Source organism: Impatiens glandulifera, chromosome 4 (assembly GCF_907164915.1).
Source record: "Impatiens glandulifera chromosome 4, dImpGla2.1, whole genome shotgun sequence".
NCBI lineage: Eukaryota > Viridiplantae > Streptophyta > Magnoliopsida > Ericales > Balsaminaceae > Impatiens > Impatiens glandulifera.
This window is the reverse complement of record NC_061865.1, coordinates 13,881,165-13,896,684: the sequence shown is the minus strand read 5'-3', so window position 1 is coordinate 13,896,684 and position 15,520 is coordinate 13,881,165. Positions and strand designations below refer to the sequence as shown.

The following is a 15,520-nucleotide window of genomic DNA, read 5'->3' as shown; positions in this document are numbered from 1 at the left end:
GTTTTGAACTTATTGAATTTTAAGCTCATTCCAAATAATCATTGAATCAATTTCTTTTCATTTCATTGCAATCCAATGTGCTACATTGAGTTCCCTCTTAATCCAAACTATTTTGAAAACTTTATTGATTTCTAGAACTTTATTGATTTCTAGCATTTAATAATGTCTATTATTATTGGTCTCTCCTTTCGTAAGTGTTCAACTTTAAAATTTCGAGATTTCTAATAGCTAATTGACAATCAAGAAATATGATAATATCATTGATATGTAGTTGCTCTGCCATTTTCGTTGTCAATCTTAAAGCCTTTATTTTAGCAATTGTGACATCAAGCCCCACAATAGATTTGGTTCCCCTATAATAATTTCTCCACTTGGTATGCAAAATATCACTACAACATAACTGTGAATCTGTTTTTGTGCTTCTTTTAACTCACTTTCTTTTTGCGTCTTTTTCTTTTAAGTTAGCTTGACCATATGCTTAGAATCCTTGTACAGCGGTTGTAATAATCTGCTTATGGTCCATATTTTGATTTCTGAATGTAAAATCATTTGTTGCCTTCCATATCTCTTAGTATATCCAAACAATATTTTCCAACCGATCTTCCTCTCGTCTTTCAATATTTTCCAAATTTAAAAGTTTTCAATCCTTCATAGAATAATCATTATTACGAGGATACTTAATTTAAATATTTGATTTATGTCAAATATTTTTGAAAAATTCACAATCGAGGAGAACATGTTTAATTGTTTCATGTGAGTTCTTACATTGTCTAATGTCAATGATAATATTTTTTGAAAGATTTATTTTTTATGCCACTACTTTATTAAGGATTCTCCACATAAATTTTTATTTTATTTTTAGTGGGCACTCAAGCTTCCAAATTTTACCCCAAATATCAAAATTAATTTGCAAATTATTCTCATAGTTGATCTAAGATAACCATAATTAACGTTATATTGTCTATCATTACACCAATACACCAATGTCAAACTTTAATACCATATTCCTGTGCACCCACTAAAAGATTGGCAAGATTTCTGACATTATTCATTATTGAAAATTTGTGCAAAAATTTCAATATTCTAATTTTTATCATTATCAAGTAAGAGTTTATTAATATGAGTTTGAAGGAATTAACTATGTTGTTTAATTTAGTAATGGATGGAATCTATTTATATTTCCAAATTTTAGTTGTCTTACTCGATAAAATTTGTCATCTCATATTATCATCTAGGAGGCCATTGCCCTAAACAATACTCTTCTAAATCAATGATGAATTAACTTTGTCTCTAACATTCCAAAATAAGATTTTGCCCACAAAGATTGATTGTATGTTAATCTCCAAACTTATTTGGACAATATAACACTATTCATGCTTTTATAATTTTTTAATCACATACCTCTTATTATTTTTTATCATACTTTCTCATCTACCCAATAAATTCCCTTACTTTTTAAAAAATAAAAATAAAAAAAATGATTTATTAACGAAGTGATTCGTTTAAGAGTTGAAATTGATAATTTAAAAACATTAATAAGATGATTTGGAAATGATTATAAAATCCTTTTAATTAAAACTTCTTTTTCCGTTTGGGATAAAAGTTTGATTCTCCATCTGTGAACATATCCTTCAACTTTTTCTAATAAATTATTAAAAATTTATATATTTATCTTACAATTCAAGTGGGATACCAAGATAAACTATGGTAGGTACACTAAGATGAATGTTTATTCATCGAAAGAGATTTTATTGGACTGTTACAGGTGTATTTTGACTAAATATGATGCATGCATGACATTTTTTTGTATAACTCTAAAGTGTTGATTGATTAATGCATTACTCAACATAATTGTGGCTTCAAAAATTTGTAAAAATATGGCGAATATCTGAATTTTGGAACTCAACGTTCAAATTTCAATTTTTAGTTTCAACAAATATAGTTAGACCGGCCAGAGGTGGAGACAAACTATTGCCCCAAAATTGACATATATTCACAATACTATTAATTATTTAATTAATAAACATATGTTATTAATGAATTATTATTCTTAGGAAACAAAATTGTAAAAAAAAAATGTTATTTGAAATGGCCTTCTATTCTTAGACCGGTTCTGAACATGGTGACAATTGGTTTGCTCGGTTTCTTAAAAATCTTGTAAAAATTAATGTCTTAATTGTTTAAAATTGTAATCCAAATTAGGAACTTATTTGTATCATTAAAGCATATATTATTGATTCTTCAATTATAAATTATAAATTTTATGGAAAAAAATGTTAATTTAAAAAACATTTGTAGTAAATGACCTAATCAACTATTTATGTCAAAATAAAAATTAATAACCCTCTTAATAGGTTCTTAAGAGACTCAAATCCATTAACGAGTAATTTGTGTAGAATAGTTTCTAAGGGCGAGAGAAGACGAAATAGAAGACAATAGTAGAAGAAGTCTATAGTTTTAAAGAAATAATGCATGGGTAAGAAAAGAATAAAAATTAGGAAGGTTGTTTAATCATCCCACATCGAAAATATAAACTTAGTGGGTAGTGAAATGTATAGGGATATAAAGAAAGTTGAGGTCAGCTAAACAACATACTTACCTGGACAGGGTCAAGGTCCATTGCCTAGATTTGTGACCTACATTGCACTTTATAGGGGTGCATGTTTAAGGTCAGCCAAAATTAGTTGAGCCTATATCATAATTTGTGTTAGTGGGGGCCTGCGTTCGCGCGGTTCGCGCGGTCCATTTCCAATTTCTATTGAAATTTTTTATTTAGAATGACTTTGTCTCTTCTCTTTAATCGCCCTTGACAAATTGTTGCAACATAAATTGCAACCACCTTAATGCCACAATAACAAAATTAGGAAGCAAAAAAGTGAAAACCACTTTTGAAGGTTGGGATCAAAATGAATTGTATTGCAACTTCAATGAATGATTCAGTGGTTATTTGTATTGTTCGGGATCACCTCGGTAATATTATGACTGATGAGTGTAGAATAACAGAAAATTTGTCACCACTTGAAGTTGAAGGAAAAGTTATTTTAGATGAGTGTTATTTTTTTTTTTAATTTGAAGTTTTATAAGATCATTTTTTTATATAACTCCAAAGTGTTGATTGACTAATGCATTACTTAACATAATCGTGGCTTCAAAAATTTGTAAAAAAGTGGTGAATATCTGAATTTTGAAATCTCAACATTCAAACTTCAATTTTAATTTCAACAAATATAATTAGACCAGTCAAAGGTGGAGACAAACTATTGCACTAAAATTGACATTCATTCATAGTACTATTAATTAATTATTTAATTAATAAATGTATGTTATGAATCAATTATTATTCTTAGTTACCAAAATTGCAACAAAATGTTATTTGAATTGTTCATTCTTAGGTCGGTTATGAACTTAATGAAAATTAGCTTACTTAGTCTCTTAAAAATCTTTTTAAAATAGTGTCTTAATCGTCATTAAAATTTTAATCCAAATTAGGAACTTATTTGTTTCATTCAAGAGGATAGTTTTGATTCTTCATTTAATGAATTATAAATTTTACGAAAAATGTTAATATAAAACACATTTTTAGTAAAAGACCTAATCAACTACTTATGGCAAAATAAAAATTAATAACCCTCTTAATAGGTTTCTAAAAGACTCAAATCCATTAAAGATTACTTTGTGCAAATTAGTTTGTAAGGAGAGAGAAGACGAAATATAAGACAATAATAGAAAAAGTCTATAGTTTTAACATAATAGTGCTTGGATAAGAAAACAAATAAAAATTAGGAAGGTTATTAATTATCCCATATTGAAAATATAAACTTAGTGGGTAGTGGAATGTAGAGGTATATAAAGAAAGTTGAGGTCAGCTAAACAACTTAGTTACCTGGACAGGGTCAATGGGTGATCATTAAGGCCCATTTGCCTAGATTTGTGACCTACATTGCACTTTGTATGCATGTCTAAGGTCAGCTAAAATTTGTTGATCCTATGTCATAATTTAAGTCAGTGGGGGCCTGCGTTCGCGCGACCCATTTATAATTTCTATTGAAAAAGTTTTTTTAGAAATGACTTTGTCTCTTCTCTTTAATCACCCTCGACAAAATGTTGCAATATAAATTGCGACCACCTTTATGCCACAACAACAAAATTAGGAAACAAAAAGTGAAAACCACTTCCTTAGGTTGGATCAAGGTGAATTATATTGCAATTTTATGTCAAACAATGAATGATATAGTGGTTATTTGTATTGTCCAGGATCAACTTGGTAATATTATGACTGATGAGTGTAGAGTAACTGAAAATTTGTCATTACTTGAAGTTGAAGGAAAAATATTTTAGACGAGTGTTATTTTTTTCTTTTAATTTGAAGTTTACAAGGTCATTTTTTTTGTGTATATCTCCAAATTGTTCATAGACTAATGCATTACTTAACATAATCATGGCTTCAAAAATTTGTAAAAAAGTGGCGAATATCCTAATCTTAATTCCTCAACGTTCAAACTTCAAATTTAGTTTCAACAAATATAATTAGACCGGCTAGAGGTGGAGACAAACTATTGCCCTAAAATTGACATACATTCATAGTACTATTAATTATTTAATTAGTAAATGTATGTTATGAATAAATTATTATTCTTAGTTAGAAAATTTGCAACAAAATGTTATTTGAATTTTCCTTTCATTCTCAGGCCGGTTATGAATTAAATAACAATTAGCTTGCTCACTGTCTTAAAAATCTTGTAAAAAATAGTATCTTCATCGTCATTAAAATTGTGATCAAAATTAGGAACTTATTTGTATCTTTCAAGAGGATTTTTTTTGATTCTTCAATTAATGAATTATAAATTTTACAAAAAAGTTTATATAAAACACATTTTTAGTAAATGACCTAATCAACTATTTATGTCAAACATTAAAATTAATAGCCCTCTTAATAGGTTCCTAAGAGCCTCAAATCCATTAACTAGTACTTTGTGAAAATAGTTTCTTAGGGTGAGAGAAGACGAAAAAGAAGACAATAGTAGAAGAAGTCTATAGTTTTAACAAATAGTGCTTGCATAAGAAAAGGAATAAAAATTAGGAAGGTTGTTTAATTATCCCACATAGAAAATATAAACTTAGTGGGTAATGGAATGTATAGGGATATAAAGAAAGTTGAGGTCAGCTAACCAACTTACATACCTGGACAGGGTCAATGGGTGATCATTAAGGCCCATGGCCTAGATTTGTGACCTACATTGCACTTTGTAGGGGTGCATATCTAAGGTCAGCCCAAATTGGTTGAACCTATGTCATAATTTGTGTCAGTTGGGGCCTGTGTTCACGCGGCCCCTTTCTAATTTCTATCGAAAAAGTTTTTTTAAATGACTTTGTCTCTTATCTTTAATGGCCCTTGACAAATCGTTGTAACAAAAATTTCGTCCACCTTTATGTCACAACAACAAATTTAGGAAGCAACAAACTGAAAACCAGCTCAGAGGGTTGGATCAAGGTGAATTGTAATTTAATATCATGTTAAACAGTGAATGATTCAATGGTTAATTGTGTTGCCCGGGATCACCTCGGTAATATGATCACTAATGAGTGAGTTTCAACAAAAATAATTAGACCGATCAGATGTGGTGATGCGGTGCGAGTCGAAGAGATTGGAAGATAATCTAATTAAGGAAGGGATTGGAAGATATATTCTAATCAAGGAAAGGATTATAATATATATTCTAATTAAGGAAGAGATTACAAGGGATATTCTAAATTAGGTAGGGATATTCTTGTTATGGAAGGAATATCCTAAATTAGTGTAATTAAATTGTAATTAGACGTAATTCCTAATTTAATACGTGTAAGTCCTATAAATACCCTGAAGGTATTCCATTGTAAAAAAAGGAGAAGATTATTAATCAGAAAACGAGGTTTCCTCAATATCTATCGACTTTCGGTATTCGTAAGAATCAACGAATCTTGATAAAGATTCATCCTAGCCACGCACGCTGCATCAGTTGGTATCAGTTTCCAGTCGACCCTGAGGTATGCCGCCCCGAAGACAGCCGCGCAACCCTACCCCTGGTGCTGATGATGGTGACCTTGCTGAGTTGCGATGTGAAAACGCTGAGTTTCGCCGTGATAACGACGATTTGAGGCGGCAGGTTGAATGGTTAACGCAACGGATGGATGCATCTATGCACATGCACCACCCTGAAGATGATGTTACGATGACAGATGAAAACCCTCTCGGTGGTCTTCGGAATCGATCCCCTGAACGCCCCAATCATCGCTGGGAGCAAGCTTTCAGGGTGGACATCCCTAAGTTCGATGGTAGTCTATCACCGGAAGAGTTTATTGATTGGCTTTCTCAGGTTGAAGAGATTCTGGATTTCAAGGAAGTTCCTGCAGATCGTCGTGTACCCCTTGTTACGATCCGCTTACATGGTCGTGCACAAGCATGGTGGCAGCAGTTGAAACAGACACGTGTTCGTCATGGTAAGGCAAAGCTCACGAATTGGGACAAATTCAGGAAGCATATTAGGGCTGCGTTTCTACCATATAATTACGAACGTAACCTGTACCAGCGGTTCCAGAATCTTCGTCAGGGTTCTCGTTCCGTGGATGACTATTCCACTGAGTTTTACACCTTTGTGGCTCGTGTTGACCTGTCTGAGTCCCCTCTCCAGTTGGTTTCTCGCTATATTGGTGGCCTTCGCCTCCAGTTGCAGGATATTTTGAATATGTTTGATCCCTTGACTGTTTCTGAGGCACATCAGCGTGCTTCACAGGCTGAGAAACAGCTAGCCAGGCGCGGTTCGGGTAGCTTTGGAAAACAGGTTGTCCCCACTAGTGGCATTGGTTCTTCTTCCCAGTCGGCCCATCCCACCCCAGCCCCCCCTCGCGGCACTACAGCCCCCCCGCAGGGACGTCCCGGTGGCTTGCGTTGTTTCAATTGTGGTGAAGTTGGCCATCGCCAAGCAGAGTGTCGCAACCCAAAGTCCACCAATCGTGGTCTTTTTACTGAGGTGGATGATCCTGACTCTGCTCTTCCTTCAGATTCAGCGCCAGTGTATGATGTTTATGATGATGAGGCAGCGGAGGAGTATGTTTCTGGTGATGTTGGCCCCCTTTTGGTGATTCGTCGATCATGTTTAACCCCTCGTGCTCCTGACAACGAGTGGTTACGTAATAATCTGTTCCATTCCACTTGTACCATCGGTGGCAAAGTTTGCACCTTCATCATTGATGCTGGGAGTTGTGAGAATGTGATTTCTGAGGTTGCAGTTTCGAAGCTGGGTCTGTCCACTGAACCTCACCCCAAGCCTTATCGTCTGTCCTGGCTGAGTCAAGATTGTGTTGATGCCAAATCAGCCCAAGAAGGGTGCTGCCCCCACTCATCATGCGCCCCCCCTACCACCTTGTTGTCTCGGGGTCCTTTTCAGACCGCCATGGTCGAATCGGGCATGGTGTTTGCTCCATTTTGTTCGCTGATTACCTGTGGTGCTAGTTCTGAGGTGCCTATTCCAGTGCAGCCGCTGTTACAGGAGTTTGCAGATGTTTTTCCTGAGAATCTGCCTTGTGCCTTGCCTCCTTTGCGTGATATCCAGCATCACATTGACTTGGTTCCAGGTGCTGCCCTACCCAACCGTCCTCATTACCGCATGAGTCCCAAAGAACATGAAGAGTTGCGTAGACAGGTGGAGGACTTGCTGGCTAAGGGACACATTCGAGAAAGCCTTAGTCCCTGTGCTGTCCCGGCCCTTCTTACCCCAAAAAAGGATGGGTTCCTTTTCCGTGGTGTGCAGCTGTGCATTCCAGATTGCAGCCTGCGTTTGAGGATGATTCAGGAACTCCACAAAGAAGGCCATGTTGGGCGTGATCGTACCTTTCAGCTTCTTGCAGCTTCTTATTTCTGGCCTTCGATGCGCAAAGAGGTGGGGCGTTTTGTTGCTCGTTGTCGTGTTTGTCAGTTGGCTAAGGGCGCTTCGACTAATGCCGGGTTATACTTGCCTCTGCCTATTCCCACTCAACCATGGTCTGATGTCAGTATGGATTTTGTCCTTGGGCTGCCACGTACCCAGCGTGGTTCTGATTCGATTTTTGTGGTGGTTGACCGATTCTCGAAGATGGTTCATTTCATTCCCTGCAAGAAAACCTCTGATGCTGTGGCTGTTGCACAGCTTTATTTCAGGGATGTGTATCGCCTTCATGGACTTCCTGCCTCCATAGTTTCTGATCGGGACACTCGCTTTGTGAGTCACTTTTGGAGGAGTCTTTGGCGTTTGGTTAATACTCAGCTGAATTTTAGCAGTGCCTATCACCCGCAAACTGATGGCCAAACTGAAGTTGTTAATAGGTCTTTGGGGAACCTTCTGCGCAGTTTAATTGGGGATCATCCTAAGGCTTGGGATCTGAAGCTGCCTCAGGCCGAGTTTGCTCACAATCATACTGTTAATCGCTCCACTGGTTTCAGTCCTTTCCATGTGATTTACGGGCTGTCTCCGCGTGCTCCTCTTGATTTGTTAGCGCTGCCCAGCAAGGTGCGTCCTCATTCCACTGCTGCGGATTTTGTTGGTCAGTTGGCTCAGGTTCATCAGACCACTCATGACCGTTTGGTTGCTGCTACTGCCAAGTACAAGGAGAAGGCTGATTCGAGAAGGCGTGCTGTTGATTTTGAAGTTGGTGACTTTGTGTGGGCTATTCTGACTAAGGATCGTTTTCCAGCTCATGAATATAGCAAGCTTGCTGCTAAGAAGATTGGTCCTGTTGAGATTGTGGAGAAGATCAACCCCAATGCTTATCGTTTACGCCTTCCCAGCCATGTGCGTACCTCTGATGTGTTCAATGTGAAGCATCTTGTTCCTTTTGTGGGTGAGTCTTCTTCTGATGAGGATGATGCGGTTCCAGATTCGAGGACGAATCTTTTCTACCCTGGGGGGAATGATGCGGTGCGAGTCGAAGAGATTGGAAGATAATCTAATTAAGGAAGGGATTGGAAGATATATTCTAATCAAGGAAAGGATTATAATATATATTCTAATTAAGGAAGAGATTACAAGGGATATTCTAAATTAGGTAGGGATATTCTTGTTATGGAAGGAATATCCTAAATTAGTGTAATTAAATTGTAATTAGACGTAATTCCTAATTTAATACGTGTAAGTCCTATAAATACCCTGAAGGTATTCCATTGTAAAAAAAGGAGAAGATTATTAATCAGAAAACGAGGTTTCCTCAATATCTATCGACTTTCGGTATTCGTAAGAATCAACGAATCTTGATAAAGATTCATCCTAGCCACGCACGCTGCATCATGTGGGGACAAACTATTGTCCTAAAATTAACATATATTCATAGTACTATTAATTATTTAATTAGTAAATGTATGTTATGAATCAATTATTTTTCTTAGTTACAAAAATTGCAACAAAATGTTATTTGAATTCGCCTTTCATTCTTAGGCCGGTTATGAACTTAATAACAATTATCTTGCTCAGTCTCTTAAAAATCTAGTAAAAAATAGTGTCTTAATCTTCATTAAAAAATGTAATCCAAATTCGGAACTTATTTGCATCATTCAAAAGGATTTTTTTGATTCATCAATTAATGAATTATAAATTTTACGAAAAAAGGTTAATATAAAACACATTTTTAGTAAATGACCTAATCAACTATTTATGTCAAATAAAAAATTAATAACCCTCTTAATAGGTTCATAAGAGACTCAAATCCATTCGCTAGTACTTTGTGCAAAATAGTTTCTAAGGGCGAGAGAAGACGAAATAGAAGACAATAGTAGAAGAAGTCTACAGTTTTAACAAAATAGTGCTTGGGTAAAAAAACCAATAAAAATTAGGAAAGTTGTTTAAATATCCCACATCGAAAATATAAACTTAGTGCATAATGGAATGTAGAGGGATATAAACAAATTTGAGGTCATCTAAACAACTTACTTACCTGGACAGGGTCAATGGGTGATCATTAAGTCCCATGGCCTAGATTTGTGACCTACATTGCACATTGTAGGGGTGCATGTCTAAGGTCAGCCCAAATTGGTTGAGCTTATGTCATAATTTGTGTCAGTAGGGGCCTGCGTTCGCGCGGCCCCTTTATAATTTTTATCGAAAAAGTTTTTTTTTAAATGACTTTGTCTCTTCTTTTTATTAGCCCTTGAATAATTGTTTTAACATAAATCCAACCACCTTATTGTCACAAAAAAAAATTTAGGAAGCAATAAAATGAAAACCAGATTAGAAGGTTGGATCAAGGTGAATTTTAATGCAACATAATGTTAAAGCATGAATGATTTAGTGGTTCGTTATGTTGCCCGGGATCACCTAGGTAATATGATGGCTGATGAGTGTAGAATAACCGAAAATTTGTCACCACTTGAAGATGAAGGAAAAGTCATTTTAGATGAGTGTTATTTTCTTTTAATTTGAAGTTTCACAAGGTCATCTTTTTGTATAACTCACAAGTGTTGATTGAATAATGCATTACTCAACATAATTGTGGCTTCAAAAATTTGTAAAAAAGTGGCGAATATCTGAATTTTAGAACCTCTTCAATTTTAGTTTCAACAAATATAATTAGACCGACAAAGATGGAGACAAACTATTCCCCCTAAAATTAACCTACAATCATATTACTATTAAATATTTAGTTAGTAAATGTATGTTATGAATCAATTATTATTCTAAGTTACCAAAAATAGCAACAAAATGTTATTTGAATAGGCCTTTCATTCTTAGGCCGGTTATGAACTTAATGACAGTTATCTTGCTCAGTCTTTTAAAAATCTGGTAAAAAATAGTGACTTAATTAATCGTCATTAAAATTGTAATCTAAATTAGAAAATTTATTTGTATCATTCATGAGGATTTTTTTTATTCATCAATTAATGAATTATAAATTTTACGAAAAAATGTTAATATAAAACACATTTTTAGTAAATGACCTAATCAACTATTTATGTCAAATAAAAAAATTAATAACCCTCTTAATAGGTTCCTAAGAGACTCAAATCCATCCGTGAGTACTTTGTGCAAAATAGTTTCTAAGGGCGAGAGAAGACGAAATAGAAGACAATAGTAGAAGAAGTCTATAGTTTTAACAAAATATTGCTTGGGTTAGAAAACCAATAAAAATTAGGAAGGTTGTTTAATTATCCCACATCGAAAATATAAACTTAGTTCATAATGGAATGTAGAAGGATATAAGCAAAGTTGAGGTTAGCTAAACAACTTACTTACCTGGACAGGGTCAATGGGTGATCATTAAGTCCCATGGCCTAGATTTGTGACCTACATTGCACTTTGTAGGGGGCATGTCTAATGTCAGCCCAAATAGGTTGAGCCTATGTCATAATTTGTGTCTGTAGGGGCCTGCATTCGCGCGGCCCTTTTCTAATTTTAATCGAAAAAGGTTTTTTTTTAAATGACTTTGTCTCTTCTCTTTATTGGCCCTTGATAAATTGTTTTAACATAAATCCGACCACCTTGATGTCACAACAAAAATTTAGGAAGCAACAAAATAAAAACAAGATTAGAAGGTTGGATCAAGGTGAATTTTAATGCAACATAATGTTAAACCATGAATGATTTAGTGGTTAGTTATGTTGTCCGAGATCACCTAGGTAATATAATGGCTGATGAGTGTAGAATAACCGAAAATTTGTCACCACTTGAAGATGAAGAAAAAGTCATTTTAGATGAGTGTTATTTTCTTTTAATTTGAAGTTTCACAATGTCATCTTTTTGTATAACTCACAAGTGTTGATTGAATAATGCATTACTCAACATAATCATGGCTTCAAAAATTTGTAAAAAAGTGGCGAATATCTGAATTTTATAACCTCTTCAATTTTAGTTTCAACAAATATAATTAGACCGACAAAGATGGAGACAAACTATTCCCCTAAAATTAACATACATTCATATTACTATTAATTATTTAGTTAATAAATGTATGTTATGAATCAATTATTATTCTTAGTTACCAAAATAGCAACAAAATGAACTTAATGACAGTTATCTTGCTTAGTCTTTTAAAAATCTGGTAAAAAATTGTGACTTAATCGTCATTAAAATTTTAATCTAAATTAGAAAATTTATTTGTATTATTCATGAGGATTTTTTTTATTCATCAATTAATGAATAATAAATTTTACGAAAAAAGGTTAATATAAAACACATTTTTAGTAAATGACCTAATCAACTATTTATGTCAAATAAAAAATTAATAACCTTCTTAATAGATTCCTAAGAGACTCAAATCCATTCGCGAGTACTTTGTGCAAAATAGTTTCTAAGGGCGAGAGAAGACGAAATAGAAGACAATAGTAGAAGAAGTTTATAGTTTTAACAAAATATTGCTTGGGTTAGAAAACCAATAAAAATTAGGAAGGTTGTTTAATTATCCCACATCGAAATTCGTCAAAGTGGAGATTTGTAATTTATTCAACACATCTCAATAAGTGCGGTATTCGCCCAATGTGGAGATTGTTGGATTTTGGGCTCATATTTAATTAGAGTTTATATATTGTAATTGGGCTTTAAGTCTTTATTGAGCTTAGGAGTAGTAGTTTAGTCTTTTGGCTTTTGATGTACTACTATAAATAGAGACATTGTAACATATGGTTACTTGGACCATTATTCCATGGAAAATCAATAGAATGGACGACTCCCCGAGGATGTAGGTATTGTTGGCCGAACCTCGTTATATCTTGTGTTCTTTATTATTCTTTACCACTTTATTTTTATATCTTCTTTTATCGTGTGTTTAGATTAGATCTTTTCTTAATACTTATTGTTTTTAAATGCTTTTTTTTACTGGTTGATAGGTTAAATATAGTCGCACTAGTAATAATAGTTTAAATAATATCGTATTAATAAAGATAAATAAAATCATTTTAGTAAATGATCTATCAACCCTTTTGTTAAAATAAATATGAATATGGCTTAATAGATTATTAAGCTTTTGAGACCTAAGGCCTAGAACTTTAAGCATGATAATTTTGATGGACAAATATTGCAATGTTCAATATTCCAAAAAAGAATTGTTTATTTCAGTAATGCACCATGCATAACAAGCACAACTATAATTACAATAAACCCGTACATATGCTCGGTTAAAATAACATTGAACAATTCAACCTAAAGTTATATTTTTATTGCATATTAACAATATATTCCTAGGTCTCAGGAAAAACAACAAAATAGCTAGAAACGAAATTCTTATCCAAATTTAAACTAATCCATGCTTACAGGCTGGCCCAGCCCAGGTAAACCTGATAAGTCCTTAGTTACTCCACATAGTCCATTTATTAAAAATGATAAGATATTTAGTTTAATTTATTATAATTTTAAATATAATATGTTGTAACTTAGTTGTTTAAGATAAAAAAAATTATAACTTTTATTTAATTATGGTTCAAATCTCATCAAAAATCATTTTTAATCAATTTTTAAAACTAAACTTAAGAAAAAAATATCAACTTAATTTTCTACCGAGGCTAGAGCAATCAAAACTCGGGACCAACTCTGCTTATATTCGAATAGAGAACCGAGGTCATGTCCAACCAAAAGAACTTTCATTATTTTAAGCTTAAACATGTATTGTATTGCTAATAGAAAATTCTCAAATCCAAAGTTTAGACATAGATTTATAACTTGAATTATTAGGAGATCATGACCTTATATAGAACACAAGTCATAACATCAAATTTTGAAAAAATAAACCTAAACTTAGACATGTGACCACATTGCACTTTGTATCGCACAGACCCTATCAATTTATATTTCATTTTTTTTTTAATAAAGTATTGCTATTCTTATTTTAAAAACATATTAGTTTTTACATATGGCTGTAAAATTTTAAAAGTTTATAATTATAACTATTTAAGAAATATGTTTTTGCTAAATAACTTTTTATATTTAAATATTTAGATAATATTGATTTACTATTTTAATAAATTTATTTATTAAAATTTTAAATTCAAATTTTATTTATAATTTTGTTCTTACAAATATTTGCATGTGTGATATGAGTCATAACACAAATATTTGCCTGTTAAAACTAAAGAAACTGATAATTAAATATATATATATATATATATATTAAAAATCATTTGTGCCAAATTTTGAAAAAATTGATAATTTTTTGGAAAACATTTTTTGCCAAATATAATTTGTTTAGATTTTTGTTTAGTCTTTTCAAAAATAGCCCAAATTTTAAATAGCACATTTGTATATGAGAAAAAGTGAATGAACATAAGAAAGTTGGTTTATTTTCCTACATTGAAACATTAAAAAAAATTAAAGATTGAAAAAATGAATATGAATATATTGGGGTGTGACCAATTTTAAAAACTACTTACCTGGACAAGGTCAATGGGAATGATCATTAAGGTTCATGACCTAGATTTGTGACCTAACCTAAGTTGGTTGAGCCTATATCATAATTCTAATTATTTATTTTTTTGATAAAAAATTTTAACATATTAATTGTATATATTGTTTAAAATTTTCTAATTTTAAAAGTTTTTAGATATAAATTTAAGAAAATGTGTTTTAGTTAAATAAAATTTTATATTAAAATTATAACTTAAATTTATTTATAATTTTAGTCATTACAAATATTTGCCTTATTTTTGTATGATATAAGTCTTTACACAAGTATTTACCTGTTAAAACTAAAGAAACTGATAATATATATATATATATATATATATATATATATATATATATATATATATATATATATATATATATATATATATATATATATATATATATATATATAATATCAAAATAATTTGTGCCAAATTTTGGAAAATTGATAAAAAAAAAAAAATTATCAACAATTTTTTTTGCCAAATATAATTTTTTTAGATTTTTGTCCATAACCCTTCCAAGAAATAGTCAAAAACAAATGTGCTTGTGTGTGAAAAAAAATGAACATGTAGAGATAATGAAGGAATTGGGTATTGTAAGATCATTAATGTCCATGGCTTAGACTAGTGACCTAGATTGCACTTAGGGGTGCTTATTTAAGAAAATGTGTTTTACTAAATAATTTTTTATATTAAAATATTTAGATATGATATACAAATATTTAAATAAATTTATTTATTAAAATTATAATTTGAAATTTTATTTATAATTTTAGTGTTACAAACATTTGCCTTATTTTTATGTGATATGAGTCTGTACACAAGTTATTTGTGTGATAAAACAAAAAAAATTATTAAAATAGTTTGTGCCAAATTTTATAAAAGTTAATAATTTTTTGCAAAATTTTTTTATTAATTTGCCAAGTATATATATATTATTTTCTTACGATAATTGTTTCGAAAAGAGCTCAAATATTTAAAGTGGGTAAAAAGTTAATGAAAATTTAAGAAATTTGTTTATTTGTCCCTGGAAATATAAAGAGAAATGTAGTATATAATGAACAGTAATGCAATTTTATAAATTTCATACATGAATGATTATTAATGACCATTGCCTAGATTTGTGAGTACCGATGATGTCTAAGT

General features: G+C 32.0%; 4 non-coding genes and 1 pseudogene across 4 annotated transcripts; all 5 read left to right on the top strand.

Moving 5' to 3' along the window:
• The first annotated feature begins 2,591 nt into the window (after window positions 1–2,591).
• Window positions 2,592–2,739, top strand: LOC124937234 (annotated as a pseudogene).
• Window positions 2,740–3,875: 1,136 nt separating this feature from the next.
• Window positions 3,876–4,033, top strand: LOC124937229. Its single transcript, XR_007099335.1, has one exon. It is a non-coding gene; the product is annotated as a U1 spliceosomal RNA (small nuclear RNA).
• Window positions 4,034–5,173: 1,140 nt separating this feature from the next.
• LOC124937206 lies at window positions 5,174–5,335 on the top strand. Its single transcript, XR_007099314.1, has one exon. It is a non-coding gene; the product is annotated as a U1 spliceosomal RNA (small nuclear RNA).
• Window positions 5,336–9,931: 4,596 nt separating this feature from the next.
• LOC124937181 lies at window positions 9,932–10,093 on the top strand. Its single transcript, XR_007099291.1, has one exon. It is a non-coding gene; the product is annotated as a U1 spliceosomal RNA (small nuclear RNA).
• A 1,133-nt stretch (window positions 10,094–11,226) lies between these two features.
• On the top strand, window positions 11,227–11,387 carry LOC124937221. Its single transcript, XR_007099327.1, has one exon. It is a non-coding gene; the product is annotated as a U1 spliceosomal RNA (small nuclear RNA).
• Window positions 11,388–15,520: the final 4,133 nt, after the last annotated feature.